At 45.9% G+C, this 27,467-nt stretch overlaps 1 protein-coding gene across 6 annotated transcripts in view; it reads left to right on the top strand.

Moving 5' to 3' along the window:
* The window catches only part of LAMA2 (laminin subunit alpha 2), a 3,129,796-nt gene that overhangs the window by 1,604,673 nt on the left and 1,497,656 nt on the right, over window positions 1-27,467 (top strand). The gene's annotated exons all lie outside the window — the stretch shown is intronic.

The following is a 27,467-nucleotide window of genomic DNA, read 5'->3' as shown; positions in this document are numbered from 1 at the left end:
TTCTCGGCATTGACGCTCATGGCATTGGTCTGGTGGGAACAGTGAGTACTCAGAGCAAGTCATGTAGAAGTAAACCAGTTTGTGAAATCAAGTTAGGTGGGGTTGAGAAATTGATTGTTGCAGATTCAGGTTCACTGTTCGCAATAGTGTATAAAGATGTATGTAAAGAAAAAATGGGCTGGTGTGTTTGGGGACCATCTGTTGCAAACACACATAGTCCCTCACAGTTTCAATGGTGATGCTGTAGCCATGAGGTGATAAAAACAGACTAATTTGAGCATAAAAATAGGAAAGTTGTAGGAAAATGGTATGTAGCAGAATATGGATCATCAGTTAAGTGATGGATCGTGCTCCAGCAGGAACCCGGAGAATACCACTAGGTGGGGAAATGCATGCAAATTCACTGTATGTGGATAATTTGCTACTATATATTAGAGATGTGTGCTCTGTCCCGGATGTCATACCGGACCTCCTCACTCACTATGTTCTGTTATCTGGGCATTTGGATTTATCATATCGACCGGGACCTTCTTGACGGCAACCTCACAAGGGCAATCTCTTCCTTAACGCCACAGATGTCTTTTTTGGAAGTCTCTTGCTCTCTCAGTCGCTGGGAGAGTAGCCCTTACAAAAATAGTAGTACTTCCACATCTTCTTTATTTTTTCACTAATCTGCACTGTATATCCCTCCGTTTTTCTTCCTCTCACTTGAACATATGCTGCAAAACCTTATATGGAGCAGAACTCTCTGCAAGATAGCGCTTTCAAAATTGTATCTACAGTTGGCCCAAGAAGGGTTAACAGTAACTAACTTGAAGCATTATTATTTAGGTCTCAGATTCGATGGGTGGCCCGCTGGATGGGGTTGTACATCTCCGACACAGCAACGGATGGTCTACCCTGTCGACTAGACGCAATTCTTCATCTGTTTCACTCCTGCTCAAAACCTTCCCAGTCCCGTCCTTTTCTACTACTGGTAGCCTATTGTTGCTTCCGCCATTGCTTGTTCCTCACCAGACATGTTAAGTCTTTTGCCCCTGCAACCCCCTTGCTTAGTATGCCTAGAGGCAGCAAGATGACATCATCCTCTGAGCTCTCAGCATGGAATGGGGCAGGTTTACATACACTGGGAATCTGTATCATGACTGAGCACTCGTGCTAAAATGAGGTATTGATGTGGGAGGAGGGGTGGACCCAGGGATATTTCATTAGTCACGCTTCTTGGATTGGTACTCTGCATGCGCCAATGGGTGGAGGTCACGCAGGAATCACCAATTCGCCTCACACTTCAATACTTACACATTATAAGAGAAGGGCAGCATCTCACTCGGTAGTTGGAGGACGAGCTTTGGCTGCATACCGCTACAACTCTGACCTCGCTGCAAAATCGCTGGGAGATGGACCTGTCCCATCCTTGCACCTCCAAGGAATGGAACATCAATTTGGTTGGACCTAAATATGTCCCTCAGAATGCAACATTCCAGCTGATACAACTTTACACTATGCACATGGTGTATCTTACTCCGTGGAAAATCAATCGTTATTTTCACAGCCTGGATGCAGCAGTCATCCGGACATGGATATTTTACATATGTTATAGTCATGCCCCTCATTACAGCAGTATTGGGAGGGGATAAATCAACACTTATCGACCTGCACTGACTGACAGTTTGCATTCACAGTGGGAGGTCAGTATGACCTATTCCAGAGAGAAAAGAGGCATAAGGCCACTACATGTTTTTGGACCTCGGCTTCATAGTAGCCAAACGCCTCATTATGAGGCGCTGGAAGGCTAGGGGGCCGCCGTCCATAAAAGCTGGGTCACACTTCATCCTCACTTGGGCCAGAGCAGAGGGGACATCTCTCTGATGGGAGGACACACTAGGATTACACAAATACCCCATCTCATCTAATTGGGTGCAATTTTGACCACCCTCAAAAACTTCATTATACCCTGAGACAAATGTTGAAGTTGACTCTACAGCTTAGATTATTACCGAATAGCCATGAACACATATGCTATGAAGACATTACCAGTGGCTCTTCACTGTATGTATAACATGATGTAGACTATTCGATACTGAGTTTTAACTGAGAGGATAGTAACTCGTCCAATGGTATATTAGAAGCTGCATTGAGAGTTCCCACATCCATCACCTCATGCCCCCTATACGTGATGTTCCTTTTTTTTTTTTACCTTACTGGTTGCTCCCATTTCAGTGGTTTGAATTTGTTTGATGTCATTGCCATGGAATATTACGGAAAACACAACTGCATATTGTATACTTACCTAGGGAGACACCTCTAGCCCCTGAGCTGTGTCGTGCATGGCAATACTTTTTGGATCCGTAGATATGCATGTATGAAGGAAGTGACCCGATTAGGGCCAGCCGGATCACTCGCGACCCCCTCTCAGCCTTCCACACAAATGATGAGTCGGTCAGACATTAGAGAATACAAACCAAGTTTATTTATTCAGGTACACTCGAGCGGAGTCCAGTCTGACCAGCCTCCTAGGATTGCTGCAGAGGGACTGACTTCAGCAAGCATGGTGATACATTATGTACAATTCAGAACCACTGAAGACACGCCCTGACTGGAAATTTCCAGTTGGACGCAGCTAGACAAAGAAAGTACAGAAGGATGAGTTTCGATCCTGAGACCGGGCACAACCTATCCCTACACAAAGGTCATTCTGCCTGTGCCCGCCGCTGGACTGGTGGGAGCAGATCTCGATCTAGTGGGAAAGATATGTGCTAATAAGAACAGTGTATTCATTAGTACAGCAAGGCCCAACCTTGGAGAAATGAAAGCGATCACAGCTGCTTTCAGCAGAGACAGAGAGAAATTAGTTTTGATCTTAGCTCAAAATAGCGGGCAAACATAAAATGGTACAGTGAATGCTAGCTTAAGTTGTACAATACATAAACAGCACAGCTAAAACATTTTTTTATTCCAACAGACCCTTCTTTTATCCTTCACTAACTATGTTATGTTACTATTTAGACACTAATAACATATGGCAAGAATCACTATAAGCTGGTGCACACATAATCAGTATTCAAAGATACCCTTGTCGATCTGCATGATTTCATCAATGTGTTTCTGCAACATGATTGCGGCATTAGTATCATGAATCGATGTTTTTTGTTTAGGTGTCAGAGCACTTATACAATAGGTGCAACAAGCCAGGAGGCAGTGTATGCAAAGGAAACATGTAAAAATGATACCAGCAACTACCACCAAAAAGATAAGGATCTTCCAACCCCATGTTGCTAGCATATTCTAGAACCCTTCTGATAGTGTCCAAGTACCTGTCTCCTGGTGTTTGTCTGACAAACGTCTATGCAATTTTTGTATAGCTGTATACACACTGGAGGCGTGGTCAGCTATGTAAACACAACAGCTGCTGCCAATGATCCAACAGGCCCCTCCCCGATCAGCGAGGATGACGTATAACACCATCTTGTTCTGTAAGGTAACTAATCTCGTAGCCTGGAGCTCAGCAGTAATGTTTGTCAATATCCCAGCTGTTGTATTAATTAACCCCTTCCACAACCCTTGCTAACTGACAAAGCTGGACACTATTAGCCATGGGGCCCCAGAAGGGTAAAAGCCCCCTTTGCAGCATCGTCAAACTGTTGCCAGGTGGTATCTGTCTGATCTGCATCCACAGTGTCCACAACCCTTCTGTCTCGGGGCAAGAATATACTCCTACACTGCAGCCGATGATCTTTATGGCAATTGGACGGTGAAACATACACAGGGGGAAGAAGGAAAGAGAGGTGACATCTGCCAGACCACCCCCTCGGAAGCCAGGTGTGAGCTTGGGATCCACAGACAAAATAGACATTCTTGGGTGGGATCAAGGATGGACTATTAATCGTGCTCAGTCCATAGGTGAAAAAGCATTTACTTTCCCCCACCTGCACCTCCCCGGTCCCCATGACACAGAAACTTGCTGTTGTATTGACCACAGACACCGGCATGAGTTTGTCCTTAGTAACATTAAGATCTTGGAAAGATTGGGAGTACTCGGAGGTGTTGAACCTTTGGAAATCGGCCATTTTCTTTCTAACCCATGTTTTGTTTCTCATTTTATCATATATGCTCATACAGGAGTTCGGGGATAATGTACCGAAGGTCCCATTTCCTGCCTGTCCTATGGGAGGAAAGAAAGTCGAAAATGGTAGTGCACCGTAACAAGCAATTCAAACCAACCTTCACAGCTGCCAATATATGACAGGGCATGGACAACAAACTATCGCTCTTCTGAGTAACTGAGGGAAGCTCTCCACAAACCCAACAATTTGTTGTATTGGACACCTCATGGGCTTGTTGCAACATCTATATAAATACATTATCTGTGTAAGTCTTTCTGTGCTCCCCTTTGTGAGGGGCTAAAGTTACAAACATATGCTCAGGGGAAGTGGGCGTTGTACCAACCAAGGAATGTACAGGATACTTCTCTTCCAGGAACCAAGGTATTCCAAGTACAGTTAATAATGCAATCACAACTATCAATACGAAGACTATTTTGCTCTTTGAAGACCAGCGCTCCGCTAGTCGTGGTGATGCAAATGGCTGTTCATCCTCCTCAATAGGTCGACCCAACGGATGCATTATGAAACAAGAAAAGGGAATGCAATGAAACTGGTAGCAAGGGCAAGTGTTCCCTGTGTCCATCAGAGCCTCCTGGTAGACTCCTATTGTTCATCAACGTTGGCACTCCTGAGCACCGGCGGTGGTGCTTGCTCAGTCCTAGCTCTCGATGAATCCCTCGTCGTTCAGGATAATGTTGAACCACCCTAAAGGAGCACATTCGATCTATCCTGGCCAATGTCAGAACAGTGCACCAATCTCACCTCACCCTAAACTAACACCCCTGATACTATAGCAATGCACACCCTGACTTACACAGTCCATCCCTAACTAATCTGACTTTTCCTTTGGTGCACTATTCCTCATCCGAGGGCGCAAATTATACTTGGTGACTCCAGGCACAGAGGGGTCGGCAAACAGTGCTTCTTCAAGGGCTCAAATTTCTGGGGGTTTCGCTCCATTTCGGTTCTCATCATTCTCTGCATCCGTTTGGGTCCATGTAAGTTTTGCGTCACTAAAAGGGATGAACTGAGGCACCTTCTCAGTCTCAGTGTCCCCGAGGCCGTCTCTTACCCACTGGTTGTAGGGTAAGGATAGGGGTATTCTGCGACAGTGGCTGGAGTCAATCCAGTTCTTTCGGCCGGTGACCTTCATATCGGTCCGGGTAGCAAGGAGGACTTGCTCAGGTCCCTTCCACCGGGACTCCAAGCTCTTTTTCAAAGGAAAATTACATAGCAGCACCCACTCCCAAGGCTGGATGTTGTGGCCAGGCCCCTCTGGTACAGGTGGAAGTGACTCTCAAATCTGTTAGTGAATAGAAAGCAAACTTTCAGTTAACTTGCACAGATAGTCGGTCAATACAGGGTACTCAATTTATGAGAACCAACGTGGGCGCTGGACGCCCCAGATATTTGCTGGGCGTCCGAACACGAACTCATAGGGTGACAATCCTGTTCTAGAATGTGCTGTTGTTCTTGTTGACAAAAGAGCTAATGGTAAAGCATCTGGCCATTGTTACCCTGTAGTTTCCTGAATCTTCGCCAATTTCAGTTTGAGACTACAAATGTACTTCTCAACCAGACCTCCTGACTGGGGTGATTCGAAGCATGAAGCTTCTGTTTTATGTACAAACCATCGCAAACTAACTGGACAATCTTGGCATTGAAAAGACTTCCGTTATCACTCCAGATCAAACGGCAAGCCGAAGCGAGGAAAGAACTCATTCAGGATTACCTTTGCAGTCGCGATGGCTGTACTCTCTTTAGTAGGGTAAGCCTCAACCCATTTACTGAATGTACAAACAACCACCAATACATACTTCACATTATGGACCCTGTCCATTTCGATATAGTCCATTTGAAGGACCTCAAAAGGGAAAGTGGGAGGTGCAAAATTGCCGGGTGGTATAGGGGTACCTTTGCCAGTATTGTGCACCATGCACACCATACATTACTTTACTAAATGTGCAGCCGTCTTTGGAATGTCATTTTGCCATACGGGGTCTAACAGTTTGCAAATACCCTTAGCACTGATATGAGCTGGGCCATGAGCCATAGTGACTACAGGAAGAATGTATCCATCTGGCAACATCCATCTTTGCTTCTCTCATCATTCAAATGTGCTGTACTTTCTTGCCACACTACTAATTCCTCCCCTGTGGCCTCACTCTGTATTTCACTTACGTTCTCAAGTGTATCTTTAAACATGGTGACCTCAGGCACCCACTAACTGGAACCTGCTACAAACATACTTTTCATCTTAGTTCGGGCTGTTTCCTTAGCGGTTTGATCTGCAAAAGCGTTCCCTTTACCCACATTGTCGGTAACCTTTTCTATGGGCGCTGCACTTCACTATGGTCAATTTCTTAGGGAGTGTCAGAACGGACAGAAGCCTATGTATAAAAGGACCATGCTGAAGGCATGTCCCATGGAAAATAAGGAACCCTCTCTCTGTCCAGAGCCGCCCAACGTTATGGGCGACTCCAAAGGCGTACTGACTTATCAGTATAGATATTGACAACTAGTCCCTCACTCAATTCACAGGCTTGAATAAGGGCAACAAGCTCTGCAGCTTGGGTCGATTGATAGGGAACTTGTGACATCTCAACTACAGTGCCCAGTGTAGTAATAGCATACTCAGCAGTTGTAGTGCCATCTGATAATTTAAAACAAGAGCCATCGACATATAGCTCCCATTGGGGGTCAGATAAGGGAACATCAGTCAGGTCTACTCGTCCTTTCGTCTCTTCTTCCGTCCGGAATATACAATCATGTATGTCAATCTCCTCATTCTCAGAAGGGTGGGGCAGTAACCTGGCTGGATTCAGAATGGCACAGCGTTTGATCGTAATGTGTCATGCAAAGAACATTAGCTCATAACTTGTCAGACATGCACTGGTGAGGTGCTGCGTCTTTGTCTTATTCAAAAGTGTATCCACAGCATGGGGTGCAATAACTGTGAGGTCAGTATCAAGTATGAGCCCAGACGATTGTCTTATCGAGACAGCCACAGCCGTGGCCGCTCTAAGACAGCTCGGGAAGGCTCGTGTGACAGGGTCCAGCACAGCAGAGAAATCATGGTTGTTGCTTATCCCCACATTTTTGTGTTACAACAGAAAGCGCACAACCACCCACCTCATGGACATGAAATACAAAGCTTTTTGTATAATATGGGGTATCAAGCACTGGAGCTGAGCAAATTCAGTTTGTAGTTGCTCAAAAGACTGCTGGCACTCAGCCGTCCAAGGCAGGGGATCATGCACATCTTTTAGTGCCAGCGCAAGCAGGGGTTTAATAAGCAGCGAGTAGCCAGGTATCCACTGCCTGCAATAGGAAGTGATACCTATGAAAGCGCGCACATCTTTCTGAGTTTGCGAAATGGGCATTTTAATAATGCTACAGATGTTCTCAGGGGTTAATCTCCTACCCTCCTTCGACAGTAGGTGACCTAAGTAGGTGACCTCCTGTTGACAATACTGAAATTTGGAAAGGGATACCTTATGACCATGGTCAGCTAAATGTAGCAACAATTTAACCGTACTGTCTCTGCAACCTTGTTCTGTGTCCGAGGCAATGAGCAGATCATCGACATATTATAGCAATACATTACCTGTGGGGAGCGACAAGGAATCCAGGTGACCTCTCAATGCCTGACTATAGATACTCAGACTCTCTGTATAGCCTTGAGAAGCACGACAGAATCTAAAATGTCTACCAGCTAGGGTGAACCCAAACAGATACCTGCTGTCAGGATGAAGGGGAATACTGCAGAAGGCATTTTTCAAGTCAATGACAGAAAAGAATCTAGCAGAATAAGGAATCCTTGTCAAGAGTGTCGTAATGTCAGGGACCACCGGAAACGGGGGAATCACTATCTTGTTAACTTCACGCAACTCAATCACAAAGTGATGAACATCTGCATGGTCATCAGAGGAACCCAAAGGTGTCCTTTTGAGAATGGGAAGAATAGGGCTATTACACATAAGCAGTCGTTTCCTCAACCACTCCTTTCTCATTCGAATCCTGCACAATTTGCATCAAAGCTCGCTCACCTGCCTGCGGTATTTTATACCGGGGAATATGGGCTAAAATAGTACCTTCCTTGACACGTATCGAAGCAGGCGATATCTTCAACAAACCCACATCTGTGTCACCCGCTGCCCACAGTGTGGGTGTCACATCCTTAAACTCCACAGGAAGAGGCGCATCTTTAGACAGACACTTTGTAGCGCGCACAACATTCGGACCCATTGTCATGTAGACACCCTCCGGGGAGCGGTAAATTGTAGCATGCAACTTCTTCAATAAGTTCAAACCCATCAAATTTTCTCCACAATTAGATGTCAACAAGAATGATGAATCCACAGTAAAGGGACCAATAGTCAACACAAGGGGTTTTAAAATGGGGCTCACTACCGGTACACCAGAAAAACCTACCAAGACATTATTATGGCCAGACAGAGTTGCCCCAGGGACCAAAGAACAAGAAATAGAAATATTTTTTGCACTGGTATCCACCAAGAACTCCTTAGTTGAACCATTTACATCCGCACTAACATACGGACCACGCTGATCTACAGGTATCTGAACTGGTCCCTCACTCTGTCCCTGGCTGTCCTAGCTATAAGACATCCCCGTCACCTCATCCGTATCATAATCATTGTGATAATACTGTCCACCCAGAGCGTCATCTAAATAGTTCTGATCAGAGCGACTCTGCAAGGCCACAGCATTCTGAGCCCTGTCTTGGCCACCTTCTCCACACCCCCGTCCACGAGAACCTCGGCCTCTAGGAGCCGCCACCTTCTGCAAAAGCACCGGACACTCGCACCAGTGTCCCTCCTCTTTACAGTACACACACTGATTCGCCCCTAAAGGCGCAGTATTTGAGAGCCTGCTAGTGTGTCGAAGCTGTCGGGCCAAACCACCACGTCCTCTACCATTCCCCCTAGAAGCCTATTGCAACAATACCTTCATCTTCAAATCCCGGTACTTCTTCTCTGACCTCTCCTTATCCTCGTTTTCCCTCTGCTCATAGTACTGGGCCATATTTAAGATAACAGAAGGGGAGGAAGTGGACCAGGTGCTTTGGGAAGCCTGCAAGCGGGTCGCAATTTCAGGAAGCAAATTGGAAACAAATCTGTTAACAAACAGTCGCACACCACCTTCGATCGACAAATCCTGTCCACTATAATCTAGGAACACACCTTCAAACCGAGTGAAAAATCAGACACACTATCATCTTTCTTCTGACATCAAGCCGATAACTTGTCCCAATCAACTTTTCTCAGAGGAATAAGAGAATGCATGTGCGTAATGATACTGCCGGGCAAAGCAAGTATCTCCGCTCTGGGCTTGTCACCTGGCTTCCGTTCCTGATCCCATGCTTTAATTTGATCCCAGGCACCACCCAATTCCGCAACCTGATCCTGGGTGTGTACTTGTCTCCAAATATTGACCAGAACTAGTAAACCAAAAAACATTTCAATATCCGCAAGCCTCATTAGTGTTAAAGAGGCTGCTTCAGTCAATTCTTTATAATAAGCAGTAGGATTTTTCCTAGGTTCAGGTAACTGAGTCTTAAGAGACAAAACGTCACTTCTTTTCTACGGAGTATAAACCCATTGTTCTTGGAAACGGGCCTTTACCCTTGGCCTAGTAACATGATCATGCTGATCCCTTAGCTCTTGTATCTCGGGATGTTAGATAGGCTGTACCTCCTGCATCAGAAACTGAGAAACCAGGGTGTGGCTCTTCTCAAGCAGCCTTCCCCTGTAAGCAACCAACGTCGCAACATTACCAAAGACATAAGCAGGCTCCATATCAGTAACATACACATGATCCCTAATATCGTATATAATCTGCGGTGCTGCATCATTGAAACACTGCTCCCAAAGACCGATCAAACTAACCGACATATGCTTAAGGGCATGCTGCTGTACAAATGGCTCATACTCTTTCATCACACTCCACACATCTTCCACACTATAAATAGTGTGTCGGGCCCACTGCGCAGCCTGATTAGCCACCATCTGTTACTCTTCATCTCCCATATTAGATTGGATTAATGTCCACCCCATACGCTCTTTAAATTTTGTCTGGTCTCTATCCTCTGACCCACGTACCAGTGTCCCACTACTCTGCAATGTCGGGGAATGGAAGAACACAGTGGGAGTGACGACAGAGGCAGTAGGCACTAACGTCGCTGCTGGCTGTGTCACAGGTGTGAGAGCTGGTGAAAGAAATGCCAAAGCAATAGGTGTTGGAGGAGTACTAACAGTCACAGTTGCCACAGACGGCGAGGGCAAAGAAAGAACAGGAGGTGCTGTGACCAGGGTAGTCTGATAACAGTAACAGAAGCAGAAACAACACAGAGAGAAGAACCGGGTAGCTGGGCCTGTGAGGAAAGAGCGGGATATATCCTCTGCGGGGCATATGGAGGTGGGGGTCGAGTATCTAACAATTGTTCCACAAATGTATCATTTTCTTCTTGGGCCACATAAGATGTATCAATTTGTAATCAAAATCTCTCATCTTCACGTTCTATCCCTATCTCTTGTTTCTCCCTATCATGTGCTACAGCTTTCTGAGTCAATGTTTGCATTTTCCCATTCTGGGCATCTTTCTTTGCTTTCATTATCCTCTGTTTAACCTCCTTTTGCATGTCCTGAGAGAATCAAACATAGACTGCCTACTTCTTCTTGCAAACAACTTCTCCTGTAAAAAGGCAATTTTTTGTTCATCAAAAGTGCCCGTAAATGGCCACTGCAAATCGGCATTATCCCTCATATATTTGTGCCATAGTATACTAAACATATTAGGGCCAAGGCCATGCTTCACATACATATCAAATTTCGGATTGCCTTCTGGAGGCGCTGGCGGACTCTCTTCCAGTGGAGCATCAGCAGAACAACAACAGTAAGCCAAATTTATTATGTTGCCTGGCAAAGTGTTCACAAACACTTGTATCCAAATCAGTCCCCGGACAGAATGCAAGCCAAAATCGGTCCTCAGACCGTACCAAGGACAACCCAAAATGGTACCATATCCACAAAGAACCAAAACAAAATCACCTGGTGCACACAGGTCAAACAAATGTATTCTCCACTGCCGACTCTTCGAACCGAAAAGTAAGATCCAAGGGTTTCGTCGTTTAGGACCCCAGCCGGGATGACCCCTGGGAGAGGCACCAACTGGTCGGACAGACGGGGCAGCTGCGAGTTCAGAAACTCTCTTGTGCAGGGATCCCTAGTCCACCTGTCCAACCCGACGATAGCCCCGACCTCCTCACCCGTCCGCGGGCGAGGATGGGTCACCCGACGAAGTCCATGTTCGGGCGCATACTGAAGAAAGTGACACGATTAAAGCCACCGGGTCACTCGTGACCACCTCAGCCTTCCACACAAATGAAGAGTCGGTCAGACAATAGAGAATACAAACCAAGTATATGTATGCAGGTATACTCGAGCGGAGTCCAGTCTGACCAGCCTCCTAGGATTGCTGCAGATGGACTGACTTTAGGAAGGATGGTGGTACATTATGTACAATTCAGCACCACTGAAGACACGCCCTGACTGGAAATTTCCAGTTGGAGGCAGCTAGACAAAGAAGGTACGGAAGGATGAGTTTAGATCCTGAGACCGGGCACAACCCATCCCTACACCAAGGTCTCAATCTAGTGGGAAAGATATGTGCTAATAAGAACAATGTATTCATTAGTACAGCAAGGCCCAACCTTGGAGAAATGAAAACTATCACAGCTGCTTTGAGCAGAGACAGAGAGAAATTAGTTTCGATCATAGATCAAAATGGCGGCTAAACACAAAATGGTGCAGCGAATGCTAACTTAAGTCGTACAATACATAAAGAGCACAGCTGAAACATTTTTTTTATTCGAACATGTACTAGATAGGGTATCGTGGATTCATTTACGTGCCCTAGGTCCTGATATACAGCAAAATATTGACACCCTTGCATTTTTACTGTGCTTACATCTGATTTGGAAATCTATTATGAAAATGTAATAAGCAGGTCAAACAGAAAGACAAAGATAATGTTAAAGTATGGAGCCCAACCAAGGGTTCATAAAATTAGGAATATTCCCTGGATGGTTAGAGATGAGGTCAATAAGGACATTGAGAAATTGTTAGAGGTTGGGATTTTATAGCCGGTGGAGGCATCTGAGTGGATTGCTCCCCAGATTGTCGTAAGGAAGGCCAATGGGATAATTTATTTGTGTTGGCCTAAGACAACTGAATGACACCATAGATGTAGAGAGGTCTGCTTTACCTAAAGGACAATGAGACGTTGGCCATGACCAGAGGGATGTAATAATTTTCCTCTATTGACCTATCAGCTTACCATCAGGTCTGTTTACATACAGATAGTAAGAGTATCACTATTTTTATGATACCCATGGCATATTACAGGTATGTACAAATGCCATTTGGCCTGGCTATCCCAGCTGTGATTTTCCAGAAATTAATGTTCAACTTATTTAAAGGATGTGATTGCAAAATGAATTTCCAGGATGATATACTTGTTATGGACAAAGATAAAGAGCAACATGGTAGATGTGTGAGGAATATATTGAGTATTCTATAGAAACATGGATTAACTGCAGAACTAGCAAAATGCAAATTTGGCGTGCAAACTATAAATTACTTAGGCCATGAAATTAGCAAGGAATTCATTAAAACAAAAAAATAATTGATTTACAGTATATGTGGTTCACCTTCACCAACATCCAAGGATAAACTAAGGTCTTTTCTTGGGGTTTGTGGTGTTTTATGCTAAATTAAGGGATAAGTTTGTATGGGGGCTAAAAGTACAGTTGGATTTTGACAACCTGAAAAGGGATATTTCTTCTGCTAAGGCATTGGTTGGTTTTGAACCATTATGTAAATGCATTATAACCATGGATGCTAGCAACAAATTGATTTGAGGGGAATTGTCTAAAAATAAGAGTGGACTGTGGCATTTGCTTCTCAGGCTTCATCACCTGCAGAAAAAAGATATTGTGGTTCAGAGAAAGGAATTGGCAATGGTATGGACCCTAGAGCATTTCATAAGTTTTGTCTGGGGTTTTGATGTGTTGTTACGGTGTGATCATAAACCACTTGGAAATTGTTGTCAAAAGAAGGCTTAGATTCTGTAACCCAAAGAATTGCCGGGCTGTCTATAAAAGTGTTAGATTATAGGTCCAAGATACAGCATTTTCCAGGAACTAAAAATAGTGGTGAATTGTTTTACTAGCTTACCTCTTCCATTGAAGGAGGTACCAGAAATCAGTTGGGAGGAGGTGAATGTGGCTTGAACAGTTGGTGAAGGGTGGAGGCAATTTCAGAAAGTGAATGGAGGGTAGCTGTTGCAGAAGACAAAGTTATAAATCAGTTGAAATATTTTGTCAAGGAGGGATGAAAAAAAAGATGATTTAGTGAGGAATGTCATAAAGTTTGGGAGGTTCGTGATAGTAAAGTACAATTTATGTTAGGAATAGATGACAACATTTGTAAGTCATAATGCTATTGAACATTGATTTATTTCGGTATATCATCCTCAAGGTAATGAAGAGGTGGTAAGGATTTAACTGGGTAAATGAGGATGCACTTCAGATGTCTATTTGTTAAAAGAAAGAGCGGTTGGTGGAGATCGAGAAGATGATTTGGATGTATCGTACTACCCTCATGTGTACAGGGTACAGCCCTTTCATGCTAATGCGGGGTAGGTTTCCTTTCACCAAGGATAGTCAAGGTTGATTTAATTGAGTCCAGACTAGCTAACAGGTAGTTGTAAGTGGTAAAGGGCAATATTGAAAAAGCAAAATGGAAATACAAAGAACATCATGATGGAACATTTGGAATGAAGAGTGTGTAGCTGGAGTAGCTGCAAGTTGGAGAGATGGTCTGTGGAAAAATAATGGGTACAGTGAAAAAGGTTGAGAGAGTATGTTATCTGTACTACTGAAATTGGAAGAAGTTCTTTTAATTCAGTTAAACTTGGTGATGGTCGAGTCTAGCACATGAGCAGGATGGTAAAATGTAGATATGTTGCTTGTGAAGAAGAGGGTGAAATGTGCAACAAAAATTATGTTAGGCTTGATGGTGATGAAAGGGCGGGGTCTGATATCCATGTGTGCAATGAATCTCTTTGGGGATCATAGTGAAGATGAGAATTACAATAATGTAGGGAAGAATAATATAAGTATCTGATAGAGACATCTAGCCGCAGATTCCTTAACTTAGAATATTCCCAGGCTTCAGACTGGATCCGGAATTTATTTTGCTGCAGCACCTCTGCGTGCCGGGGGACGGCGCCACACGACCCTGCCCTGACGTTGTCCACGTACGTGACATCAGCGAGGTCATATAAGTCCCTCCCAGCTCACTGACATCTGTTTCCTTCTTTTCCGCGTACAACGCGGATCCGAAGCGAGCGGTTCCTTTGACCTGTTTTCAGGCCCTTTATCGACGCTTCGCGTCTGGAACAGTGTGCGATGCCCTCGGGCTTTAAATCCTGTACTTCCTGTTCGCGGGAAATGTCCGCGATGGACCCGCATCTTATTTGTATGTGGTGTCTCGGCGAGCACCACGACTCCACGGACTGCGACGCCTGCCAACAACTCAAGCCGAAGTCCCGTACGGGAGCGCCGGATGAAGATTCTTTCGGCATTGCTGTCCCGGTCGGAGTCGTCTCATCTCCCGTCCTCTTCGAAGCAGTTCCGACGTTGTTCGTCCTCTGGGGCCCAAGGCCGTCCTTCACCACTTCTCGGTAAGTTGCGTCGTCTGTCGCCGATGTCCTCGACGTCCACCTCTTCTATGGTCAGGGGCGCTGGTTCCCAGAACATTCTGGTCATTCAGTCGCACTCGCCCTACCCACCCTATACGGGTGCGAGGGCGACTCAGGCCCAAATGGAGGCCTATGCCATGGCCTTGCAGGCCTCACTTGGGTCCTCTCCAATTCCTGGCACGACTTCGGGGCCTCTGCTATCTGTGGGGTCCCCGACAGACTCACCGGGGGGTTCGCCCCTGGCGTCAAATAAGCCCTTGCCCTCCAGGGATTTCGGAGATGTGGTATCATCAGGGCGCAGCTCAGCTGGGTCCCGCTCTACGATCCCTAGGGCGTCGTCAGGGTGCGGCCTGGCTGAGTCACCCTCTGCAATCCCTTGCACCCCTGCCACGCCGCATAGTCCCGCAGGGCTCCCTGTGGCGTCGCAGGCAGTTGCTAGGGCTCAAAGTCTCGCTTTGTGCATGCCTCGGCCTTCCGGACAGGCGGACGCCAGTCCGGGGCCGGGGCCGGGGCCGGCGCCGACCGGCGCCGTAGACTCGCCTCCCTACCCCAGCTCTGCCTCCACTTCTTTCTCAGGAGTCAGGGCCTTCTGTGGTGGAGGCCGAGTCGGCGCCGATGCGGTGCCGGAGGCTTGCCTCCCCGGAACCAGCTCCTTCTCCTTCCTCTTCATTCGGAAGGGAAGCTGGTCGTAGAGTCGGCGCTGGATGGAGCTGTCTTGGCACCAGATGGAGCCGACTCGGCGCCGGATGGAGTCGGGTCGATGCCAGACGCGGCGCAGTCGGTGCTGGCTGCAGTTGTTTTGGCGCCACATCGACGCAGGGTTGTTGATGAGTCTTCTCCGGAAGCATTTGAAGAAAGTGTGGCGACGGACTTACCCCCGTCAACGCCAGTGGTATTCATTATGACTGATACCGCATTGGGTGAATAGGTTCCCGGTGGTGAGTAACTTTGATAACATCGCCAAGGGATCCTCAGCATTTGTGTTCTGCCACGTCTGAAGGAGAGGATGAAAGCAATCTCTGATTGAGATACTTTCATATTTTAGCATATGTGTTAGTCGATCTACCCTGACTATTAGCATTCTTGTACTGTTATAGAAGAGTGGTTTCGTTTTTTTTACTTGCATTGTTAGTTTTTGCAAATTAGTTGTTTTCAATGAAATAGCTAGTTTGTGGTGCTCTATTCTAACCACATAAGCTAGAGACAGTGGAAATATGAAGGCGCCTAAGCCACCACCTGTGCAGTTTCCATTGTCTCCAGTGATAAACTGGAAACAATCATGCAAAACATATCTCCAAACCCTTTTTTTCATATCACATCCAGTTTACTGTATGCTAATCTGGTACAAGTGGAAGAAAGTGTTTATACACTGTGCACTGGTACATTGTGCTAGTCTCAGCGCACAGAGGAAACTAGCACTTCGTACATACTGTTGGGTGCTGAGGAGCAGGAGATATCAGAAAAACTAAGATAGTCATACCCTAATGAGTTCAAATTTTTGTATAATAACGTGACCCACATTTTCTTCCTAAAGTCAGCACCATTTTGTAAAAATTCAATTGTAGGAGAAAAATACAAAAAAGACAATGAAACTATTGAGAATTGTAATACAGCTCTCATGGAACTAGCAGAATCCTGCAAATGTGGTGCTCTGGTTAAAGAACATATTAGAGTGTTAGAGACCAGTGCATATTACATAGCTTTCTGGGATTTGTAGTTTCTTTTCGCTTTGGCCGCAGCAGTAGCGAGAGGAGCAGGGTGTGAGAAGGACGAGCGGGACAAGCGGGACGCCAAAGCTGCAGAAGCTGCTTACTTCCTCGCCCCGGTTCCTCCGCTGATCCCCCCACACTGGGGGTTTCGTAACGATCAAGCCGGGTGGCTAACGGGCCGCGAGCCGTGGGCAAAACGCGAGGCAGTGGGGTACGGACTGCTCCAGCGGTGGGGAGCGGCGTGGCATGGTACAGGCTGCCGTTCGTTTACGTTGTGGTCGATCTGCAGCCCGCACCCCTTAGTGCCACCGCCAGAGGCAGCGACGGTGAGAAGCTTGCTTTGCTTTGCCACAGGACCCACAGGAGCTGCAGGAGCCTTGTTGTGCCTCGCGCCTCATGCCTGCGGATAGAATTCTGACTCATGCCGGTTCACAGCGAGACTGTGAGTTCAATCCATGCTTTCTGTGTCTCTCCGTGTTGACCGCTGACCGCGGACTGCAGACCGCTCGAGTCGTGGAGCCAGGAATTCAAGCGCGGATGCCCTTTTTCATCAGTATAAGCCTGGGTAAGCTTCCCAAGAACTCTTAAAGATCATTTTAGACTTTTAACAAAAAAAAACTCCTAAAGACATCTCAAGGCGTTCCAACGTCTAATTGAAAAGAAAAAAAGATTCTTTGTGTCCTCTCCAGTGAGATATTCAAGGCTCATTTGACCGCCCTTTCAGGCAATTACAGCCGCTCTATAGTATAGTAGGTGACTGCAGCAAGAGCGGTCCTTGGTGGGCTCACGGTAGCGGCCTGGGTAGCACAGGTGCGGCTTGCGATTTGCACTCTATGGACTTCATTTTGCCCGCAGTTTGGAAAAACCAAGGTCCAAGATAGATTGTTTTAAGGACCAGAAAAGTACGGAAATAGTCCTATCCTAGCAGGAGGGGCAGGAACGGCAGGAGGGCTCACAGGAGGGTCAAATGGAGAATTAAACCAGTGCACCAGTGCAGAGGTTGCCAGAGTCGGTGAGGCGGCGAAGCAGAGCATAGCAGTAGGAGGCCGGGGGTACGGCAAACCACAAAACCGCAACCGCTAACCGCCGAAGTAACAAACAAGGAGAACGCGAGCAGTAGCAGGCCAGTGGAAAAAGACGCTTTGGGGTTGCAGCGTTACCTGCTTTGTCTGCCTACCTGCTTTGCTCATTGTTGGGACGATCAGCAGTGTTTTTCCAGCAGGGGCCGCGAGTGAGCATGATTCCCGAACGCGGCAGGGGCCGCGAGTGAGCCTCGAACGCGGCAGGGGCCGCGAGTGAGCCTCGAACGCGGCAGGGGCCGCGAGTGAACCTCGAACGCGGCAGGGGCTGCAATTGAACCTCTAACACAGCAGGGGCAACGAGTGATTCCCGAACACGGCAGGGGCCGCAAGTGTTTCCCCGAACGCGGCAGGGGCCGCGAGAGAACCTCGAATGGGGCAGGGGCTATGAATGATTCACGAATATGGCAGGGGCGTGAGTGAGCCTCGAACACAGCAGGGGCCGCGAGTGAGCCTCGAGTGATTCCCGAAGTGCAGAACTACTGCTCCGCTCGGAGGCAAGGCAAGGCAAGGAGGAGACTTGCATGCTAAGGAGGCAGGAGGATTTTCTGGGGCAAAGCAAAGCACTGGTATTGAGACACCGGCGGGACTGCGAGGACTGCGGGACTGCGAGGACTGTGAGGACCAGCAGCCCGCGCGGCGACGTTGCGTCCTCTTCTCGCCCACCACCCGAACGTGCGGTAAAGTTGTAGCCTGGTGGAGACCGGACCGGACTGGGCCCCCCTTCTTTCGCCATCCCTGGAACCAGCTGTAGCTACCAGTAAGTACCTCTGGTGGAGGAAACAGTTTTTTTTTTTTTTAAAGTACGTTTTTAATATGGCCGCACGGGAGTCTAGAAGCAAAGCCCACAACAACAAACTCACAGGAAATTTGGAAAATTTTATCTTGAGAGCGAATTCAGTGATTGATCAGGGCATTGTGCTAATGGAACGTAGGGTGTCACAGGATCTTGCTATGGCCAAAAGATCCTCATTGGGGCATTTTGCGAACGCTCGCACACCCGAGGTTGCAAGGGATGTGAATATTGACAACGCCCTATTGACCGTCCAAACCCAATCACCTACTCAGGGACCGGCCGAAACTAACCCCCCTACTCACTCGATCCAGCAGGACTTTTCAGTGCAATTGGATGCCCCCACCTCGATTAAAACCCCAGAAAGACCTAATACCCGCAAGCATCAGGGTAATCGTACGGTCACTATTCCTAAGAAGAGACAGCCAACTGCAAATAAGGCGGGAGCTAGGACAGCCAAATCAGCCAAAGGGCACAGTAAAAACGTAATTCCATCAAGCCCAAGCCCAAGCCTAAGCCCAAAGGATGCTGAGGCACAAATGACAGTTGTTGCATCGGAATCAACCCTCCATTTGGGAAGCTCTGGAGGTGATACTCTGTCAGGTGCAGGTCTATCCAGGGAAGAACCACCGACATGGGAGGACTCCTTATGCATGAAAATCACTGCACTCCTGAGTGCCACCCTTCGTCCACTAGAAGAGAGACTTGCCAATATTGAAAGCCAGCTATCTAACTTTGAACAAGTAGTAGTGGGTACCCTAAATAATCTGGCTAATAATGCATTGGCTCAGGGCAAATCGAACTTGTCGATCCTAGTTGGGGGGTCTGTGACGCACGACAATCCTCCTACCTCTGTGACACAACAAGCTGTTGCTAATCACATTGCTTCCACGGGGGGAGCAAACGCATCATCTTATAAACTGGGAGTGGGCCCCAGGGCTGGAGGTCACAGTTCAGTACTACCTCACACGAAGGGCGGGCCACTGTAGTTACAGGTATGGATACAGGTATAAGTAAGAGACCTCGAATTGAGCCCACAGTGGAACTGCCACCAGAAGTGAGTCCCTATCTAATTGTTTTAACAGGGGTCCCAGAAATTAGTATGCCGAATGTTGAATCTTACATTTCTTTGAAAAACAAAGTCATACATTGGCTTAACGTGCATAGACCCCTTCCCCCACACATGACTACTGAAATATCTATGATCCAAAGGGTGGGATGGGTAGGGCGCACACCCAAAACTTTAACTGGCGATTGTGTTCTGGTCAATTTTAGGGACCAAAATATCGTAGACCACATATGTAAATGGAGCTCAGTTAGCACAGGCACAAAAATTGAAGTTAGGCCTCTTTCCTATTTCTATCCTAGCAATCAACTGAGAGACCCAGACGAAGCCTGGTCGCTCGCATCACACTGTCGAGCGGGGAGGGGAGGGGTGAACAGGCATGGCCACCACCCATCTGCCCAGAATCAGATCCCATGTTACAATAGGTTCAGCGTCCTGGACCAGGTCGACTGACTGACTTTGGCTGGGCAGGATATGCAGGATGAGGTTCTGACTCACGATGAGGCTGCCGGGGATGGCCCGGTTGTGGTGGAGAGAGACCAGGCATGCGAGCTGACAGGAGCTCAGAAACCCTTAATAGGTAGTATTAGGAGTGGTGTTATGTCTGCATTGGGCAGGGTAGTTGATGATCACCTACCAGTATCATCCTTAGCTACCACCAGTCATGATAATCCCCTAGGGAGAGACGATATCTTGCCCGACAGTACTTGTCCTAGTGTGGGGAACACAAAATGCATGTCTATATTGTTTTGGAATGTGGCAGGCTTACCAAATAAATTAGCTTGTCCGGAGTGGGGTACTTTTGTGGACAATAGCGATATATGTGTATTCCAAGAAACCTGGGCCAGGGAGGACCAACATAGAGTGGGCTTTGAGGCATTTAATATCGCCGCACGGTGGGGAGGAAAGGGACGCCCATCAGGGGGCCTTACAATCTGGGTTGGGCTACATCTGGGCTGCTCGGGCGAGATCATCCCGACTTACTCTGATGACATTCAGTGGGTTCTCTTGTCCTGGCCAACCCCCCACAAACTTGCCATTGTGAATGTTTATTCACGGCCGACAAGTGTGTCAAATGAGTCCAAAACAATTGAAGAGTTGTCATCCTTCCTTGGTTCCCTTAGCAGGGATATACATTATTTGGTCACAGGGGACCTAAACTGTCACTATGAGCCACTTCGTGGCTTAAATGAGGGAGTTCTGACGGGCGAGGACGAATACTGGGGAATCCCGCCATGCCAGTCCCCAAATCCGAAGTCCTGGTCCCCACTGGCCATCCAGATCACGACCCTAACTTTGAACAACTCTATCAGGGCCTGTAATGGTCGGACGCCATCGGATACCCCGTCAAGGTGTACCTTCAATAAGAAGGGTCACGAATCAAGACTAGACTATATTATGGTGGAGACATGCTTATGGTCGAAGGTTGTTGACTTCGAGGTAATGCCTAGGGTGGACAGCGACCATAACGCACTAAGCCTGAGGATAGAGTGCCCACGCCCTAGAGCAAATGAAAAGGAATCTGGCTCGGACGTGGTCGACGGGCTGACCATAACGAATAATAGACGCAGAGTCAAGTGGGAGAGACTGGTGGTATTACGAGACGCACTGCCTAAATTATATAGCGCAATTTTACCCTATTTTACGAAGGTGGGCTCTCTGATCTCCCAGCCTCTGGCACTAGACTTTAATGATAACATGCAGTGTGTGCATCAGGACTTAGTAGCCTGTTTAGTGGAATTTTTTAACCCCCCTGGGTTTAATAGGAGGCACAGGGTGCCTGTATCCACATGGTATAATGCCTCATGCAGGAAGGCAAAATCAGAGCTTACTGTGGCCCTTAAAGATGGGAGAGACAAACCAAAAATTTGCGCCCTAAGTTCACAATACAAAGAAACAATGAACCTCGCTAGGGAGGAGTGGGATATGGAGAAATGGTTCAACCTTTCCTCCTCATTGGACATGAGAGATGCATGCAGATTTTGGGCAATAGTTAGCACGGGGTCAGGAGAGCCTAGATCTGCAATAGAACCCAATATTGAGGCGGGGGTCTGGGAGCTCCACTTCAAGACCTTATATGCGGCAGTCAAAGGTCTAGAAAGTCCACTGGCACACACACCTAGCTTGGGGGTACAAGATGACCATAAGTGTACAGTGGAGGAGGTCTACACTGCCATAGGGAAGTTGGCCATGGGTAAGGCTCCTGGCTTAGATAGACTCCCCGGTGATTTATTTAGGGATCAACCGGCGATCTGGGCCCCTTACCTATGTGCCCTTTTCAACGCAATTCTGCGAGGTATGGAGGTACCTGGTACTTGGCTGGGAGCAGAGATTGTCCCAATCTTTAAGAAGGGCTCTCTTCTGCTTCCAGCCAACTACAGGCCTATTAGCCTCATTGACGTTCCCCAAAAAATCTTCTCCCGTCTAATCCTGGACCTCTTACAGGAGTGGATCAAGGAGTATGATATCCTCAGTCCTTATCAGGCCGGATTTAGGAGGAACACATCGACCATGGACCAGATTTTCCGTCTTATAATGTTATTCTGGAAGACGGTAACTCTAGAGGGTGGCAGCCTCTACATGGTCTTTGTGGACCTCCGGTCCGCGTTCGATTTAGTACCCAGGGCCAAACTGTGGGCGGTGCTTTTGGAAATGGGAGTTCCCAACGCAATACTGACGGTGCTGATTAGGCTACATGCACAAAACTATGCACAGGTCAGATGTGGGAGGGAGGGGGTGCTGTCATCCCGGTTTCCAGTTTGCAGGGGGCTCAGGCAGGGGTGCGTTTTGGCAGCAACCCTGTTCTGCCTCTATGTGAATGGCGTTATATCGCATCTGGACGTGGTTCCCAATAACGATGCACCCAGATTGGCAGGCAGGAGAGTGCCGGCGATAAGGTTTGCCGACGACACCCTCCTGCTTTCCAAGTCCCCTATGGGGATCCAACGAGTGTTGGACGGCTTTACAGACTTTTGCCGATGCCGCGGACTGGAAATCAATGCTGATAAGACTAAATTTTTGATTTTCAGCCCCCGGCATCGACCCGCCCAACACCGATTCTGGGTTCGGTTAGACTGGAGAGGGTACAGACTTTTCAATATCTAGGGGTAACGATCAACAAAAATCTTTCCTGGGGCCCCCAACAGGCGAAATCACAACTTAAACTCTCTCAATTAGTGGGCGGTATCCCCAAAATGTCTAATACATCTACAATCAAGCCAGTGAGCCCCGCACTGGAGATTTACAAAGTGAAGGCGAGGGCATCGGCTCTTTATGGTGGGGAACTCTGGATGTACACCTGTAGGCCCGAAATTCTTAATGTAGAGAACAAGTTTATGAGGCAGCTACTTGCACTCCCCCAAAGTACACCCCTCCTTCCGCTGAGATTGGACTTAGGACTGAGTTTTATCCAGGATGAGCTAGCTCTGAAACCTCTTAGGTTTTGGCGCAGGCTATGGATAACTCTAGAACTTTCCAATTATAGGCTTGAATTAAAAGATGTGTTGAACCATGGTAGTGCAGCGAAAATCCCCTGGCTTGCATTTGTGAAAAAGGAACTGGGGAAAATGGGACTACCGGACCTCTGGTATGAGCCAGAACAGGCATGCAGGGGGTCCTTCATGGACTGCAAACAAAACTTATGGTTGCATGACTTCAAAGCTGGCCCTCTGACAACAACTTTTTTAACACTTAAACACTTGTATGCTTTCGAGGAGTTTTTGAATTTCATTCACCCAGTTGGAGCTAGGAAGTTATACATCCAATGGAGATTCCCAACACTACCACTAAGGGCAATCACAAGTAAGTGGTCTGCACCAACGAGCAACTCTTGCCCTGGATGTGGTGCGATTAAGGAGGATGAACTAGACGTGCTCTTTTTTTGCCCTGCCTACAGAAAAGCCAGAAAGTACTGGTTGGTACCCTTGTGCATGAACATGGGCTTTGATAAATGTTTTGTTGCAATGAGAGTCCTTAAAACTGACACTTCACCGCACATAGTTTTCGCACTCTCAAAGTTCCTGCTAGCTATGTGGTCCAAGAGATTTTCTCTCATCACAGCGGCACCAGGGGTGATTGTATATCATGATTGCATACCCTGCTTGTTAATCTGATTTTATGAAATCTTTATTTTATCTCTTGTGGTTTTACACATTTTTTAACTGTTTTACCTGTAATCTTTTATGACTGAAAAAATGTTGAAATAAAGATCAAATGAATGACATAGCAGGTCTGACAAAGCTAGGGAGGAACTATTACTGAAAGATGAGTCACATCTGTGTGATGTTCTAGACATCGCCAAATGTATAAAAATGTATAAAATACATGTTGAATTACAGGAATTAGTATGAGGTGGACAAGAAGGTTGGTGGATATTATGCAAACAGCAAAGAGTGTCCAGCTCTCAAACATCTTCTGCAACAAATGTAATCAGAAGGGTACTTTTTAGTGTTTAATGTTGTAGGAGTGTTAGCAAAAAAGTATCAAAGCTGGTTGTACTCCGGATTAGTGAAATACATTGTGGCAATCCATCAGATGTGGTGCGGACTGAAGGCGTTCCTATCGAAAACATATTAAATTCCTACTTGGGGTGATCAGTCAGGGTGTACGATATTCATGTAATTTGCTTTTGAGTAGTTACACGAAATTACAATAAAATACGCCATATTACATGTAATTACTCTTAATATGAATCTATAAATTGGTACTATGTTTTATCTGAAAATGTGTCCTCCTGTCAATTTTGGGTGTGAGAACACATTTAAACAAAACCACCATGAATAACAGCCAAACATGGTCTGTTGTGCCCAGGTGTTCGCAGTAAATGTTTAACACGCGGATTCACTGTATAGACTTACTGCAAATTGTGCACAATTACGTAAAATAGCGTAATGGCATATTTTTGCATAACGTGTAACACAAATTTTAAAGTTCGGCCACTCCTAGTTATTAGTTGTCCCATTGTCCTTGTTCAAAGAGAATTTTGAAGTCAAAGGGATTCTTAAGAAAATTGGCATTAAGCCTGCCAGGGATAGTGCTCTTGTTACAAAAATTGTAGGGTTTTTGATGCTCCCTATTGAACATAATGGATGATTAATAGAAGGGAAAGTATATCTGTCTATCAAAGGGGAGAACATTCTGGGAAGACCTCATCAAAAACAACCTTGGGTTTACTAAGATCTTAATACTACTCACCAGGTTTCTGTGCATCAAGTGGATGATGAATGTGAAGATTATCTGGTGCCATTTCCTAATGTGTTCGGTGGGAAGTTGGACTGTCCGAAGAAGAAATATTCTCGTAAAATCAGATTAAACCATAGTCTGAACCCCTGTTGTATTCAAGGTTAGGAGGTTACTGTTGAAGGTTCAGAATGTTGTAAACGTTAAGCTGGAGAGTCTATGTTAGGACTGGAATTTTGTGCCTGTTGAAGCTACCAAGTGGATTGCCCCAGTCATGGTAGCCGCAAGGTCAGTGCTAACATTAGATTATAAGTTGATCTCCTTGTACTTAACAGGAGTGTTTTTGTTGGCAAATTTTCCCTACCCAATCTGGTGGAAAAGTATCAACTGTAGCTGGTGCTAAGTTTGTTTACATCTTTGGACTTACCATCCACATGCCTGCAGATCAAACTGAAGGAAAGTTTTTAGGAATTTACAGCATTTGTCTGGGTCATGGGTAGTTGTAAATTCATTAGAATGCAGTTTAGTCTGGTGTCTGCATTGTCTGTTTTTCAGAGACTGATGCATGATTTATTGTGTGATCTGGTGGAAGTAAGATGCTTTCAGGACAATGTTCTGATTTTTGAAGACCATGGGTTGAACATAACCACAGACTGTGCAATGCATTGGGAAAATTGAGAGAGCAGGATTCATTCTAAAGAAAGATGCGTGTAAAGATTGGCAACAGCAATTAACATAGTAAGGTCACAACATATCTTATAAGTGAATGAGATCACAGAAAGAATATGTGGATTCCAATTCCAATTTAGATCCACCAAAAAAAACAAAAGAAGTAGTTCACTCCTTTCTTGGAAAGATTGATTTCAGCAGCTGTTTAATTCCCAATATCTCGGAGTAGTCTGAAACCCTGAGGCTGGTTAGCAAGAGAATGGTTGAGTTTGTATACAGTGGTCCTTGCAATCAGGAGTTTGTTGCTTTGAAGAAAGAATCAATTGAGGTCCCTGTTCTTAGCACATTTGTGACCGTGCCAATAAAAAAAAGGTTGGTTCAGTCTTATTGAAAAAGTGTGAAGAAAGTGAGAAACTCATTCCTTGTGCCTCAAGAATTTTGAGAAAGAGCTGAATATAAATATTCCATCACAGAGAGAGATGATTAGACTGTCAATTGCACAATACAGAAGTTTAGTTTTTTTGTAGGGTTCTTAATAGATTATAAAATGTAATCATAAGCCTCTTAGGGAGATATTTTGTAAAAAGGGTCTACATCAAGTCTTGGCACGCATAGGCAAGTGGGTGGTGGAACCATAAGGATATTCGTTTGTTCTTAATTATATTTCTAGTTCCACGAATTGCACTGCAGATTGTATTTCTAGATTAATTGCCTCCAATTGATCTCGTGATATAAGAGCTATCAATGATAACATGTAGGTGTAAGTGTCTGTGCCAGCATTCACAGTGCTGTTTTAGACAAACAATGGAGAAGCAAAGTAGAATGTGACAATATTGACACACAGTGTTTGGAGTATGTAGCCAAAGATGGCCTAACAAGAGAGCAATTCCGATTTGTTTGAATCCTACCTTCAAAACTAAAGTGGCCAGTAAAGTTGGATTACTATTACCCTGCAGTAGACTAGTATTTCTGGAGAAGATTAGAAGATAGTTAATAGCTATTACCTATGAGGGGCATATGACTTGTGAAGATGAAAAAGCATCTACGCCAAGAATTTCTGTGGCCTGGCTTTGATCTAAAGGCAGAGAGGGTAGTAAGATCTTGTGGTGAGTGTGTTGCAAATTATAAAAATTGGAAAACACATATTCCTCATATGGAGTTCAGGGATGTACCTTCTGGTCCCTGGCGATGATGTAGCTGCAGATATTGCAGGACCTTTAAAGGGAGAATAGTTTACCCTTGTCTACTGGCAGTTATTGAAATTCTTTCTTGGTGGCCAAAAGTGTCCTGCATGGGAAATGTAACATCTAGTTCAATTATAAAGTTTCTTAGAGAACTGTTTCACAGAGAAGGTTTTCCAAATATAATATTGTCTGATAATGCGTCCAGATGTGTTCTAAGGAGGTAGAAAGATTCTTGGAGGTTTGTGGTATTAAACATAAAAATGCTCAATTTACATGGGCAACCATTTAATTGCATCCAGCAAGTTAACAGGTTGGACTAGAAACATATACTACAAGAGTGTTTGATTGCTTATAGACTATATCCCCATGCCATAAATGGTTAGATGCCTTTTGAATCATTACATGGGAGAAAAAACTAAGTTTTTACCATGTTTGGTGGACTGGAAAAGAGATTGGATGAAAGTAACAGCAAATGGTGAAAGGAGAGAGAAAGAGCTGAATAAAAATGGATGCTAGAAAACACAGTGTTAGACCTGGCTTCTTGTGGTGTGTTTCGCCTGTCTTTTCACTTTCTGACCTCCTTTTTTTGATGGTATGCTGGGCTTCGTTTTGCTGGTTTGTTGTCTCTGCTGAACAGTGCTAAAGTACAAGTGCTTCCTCTGTACTAGTACTAGTGGGCCTAGAGCACTGATTTTGCCACCCACACAAGTAGCCTTTCAAAGGTGCCTCAGACCTACCGCTGCATTGTCTGTGCGCAGTTTTAAACTGCCAGGTGGACCTTGCAAGTGCACCCACTTGCCAGGCTCAAACCTGCCTTTTTATTACATGTAAGTCACCCCTAAAGTAGACCCAGGGCAGCTCCATGGGCGGGGTGTAGTGAATTTTAAAGGTAGGACATATA

Source organism: Triturus cristatus, chromosome 6 (assembly GCF_964204655.1).
Source record: "Triturus cristatus chromosome 6, aTriCri1.1, whole genome shotgun sequence".
NCBI lineage: Eukaryota > Metazoa > Chordata > Amphibia > Caudata > Salamandridae > Triturus > Triturus cristatus.
The sequence above is the reverse complement of the archived record's forward strand: the minus strand, read 5'-3'. Positions and strand labels throughout refer to the sequence as shown.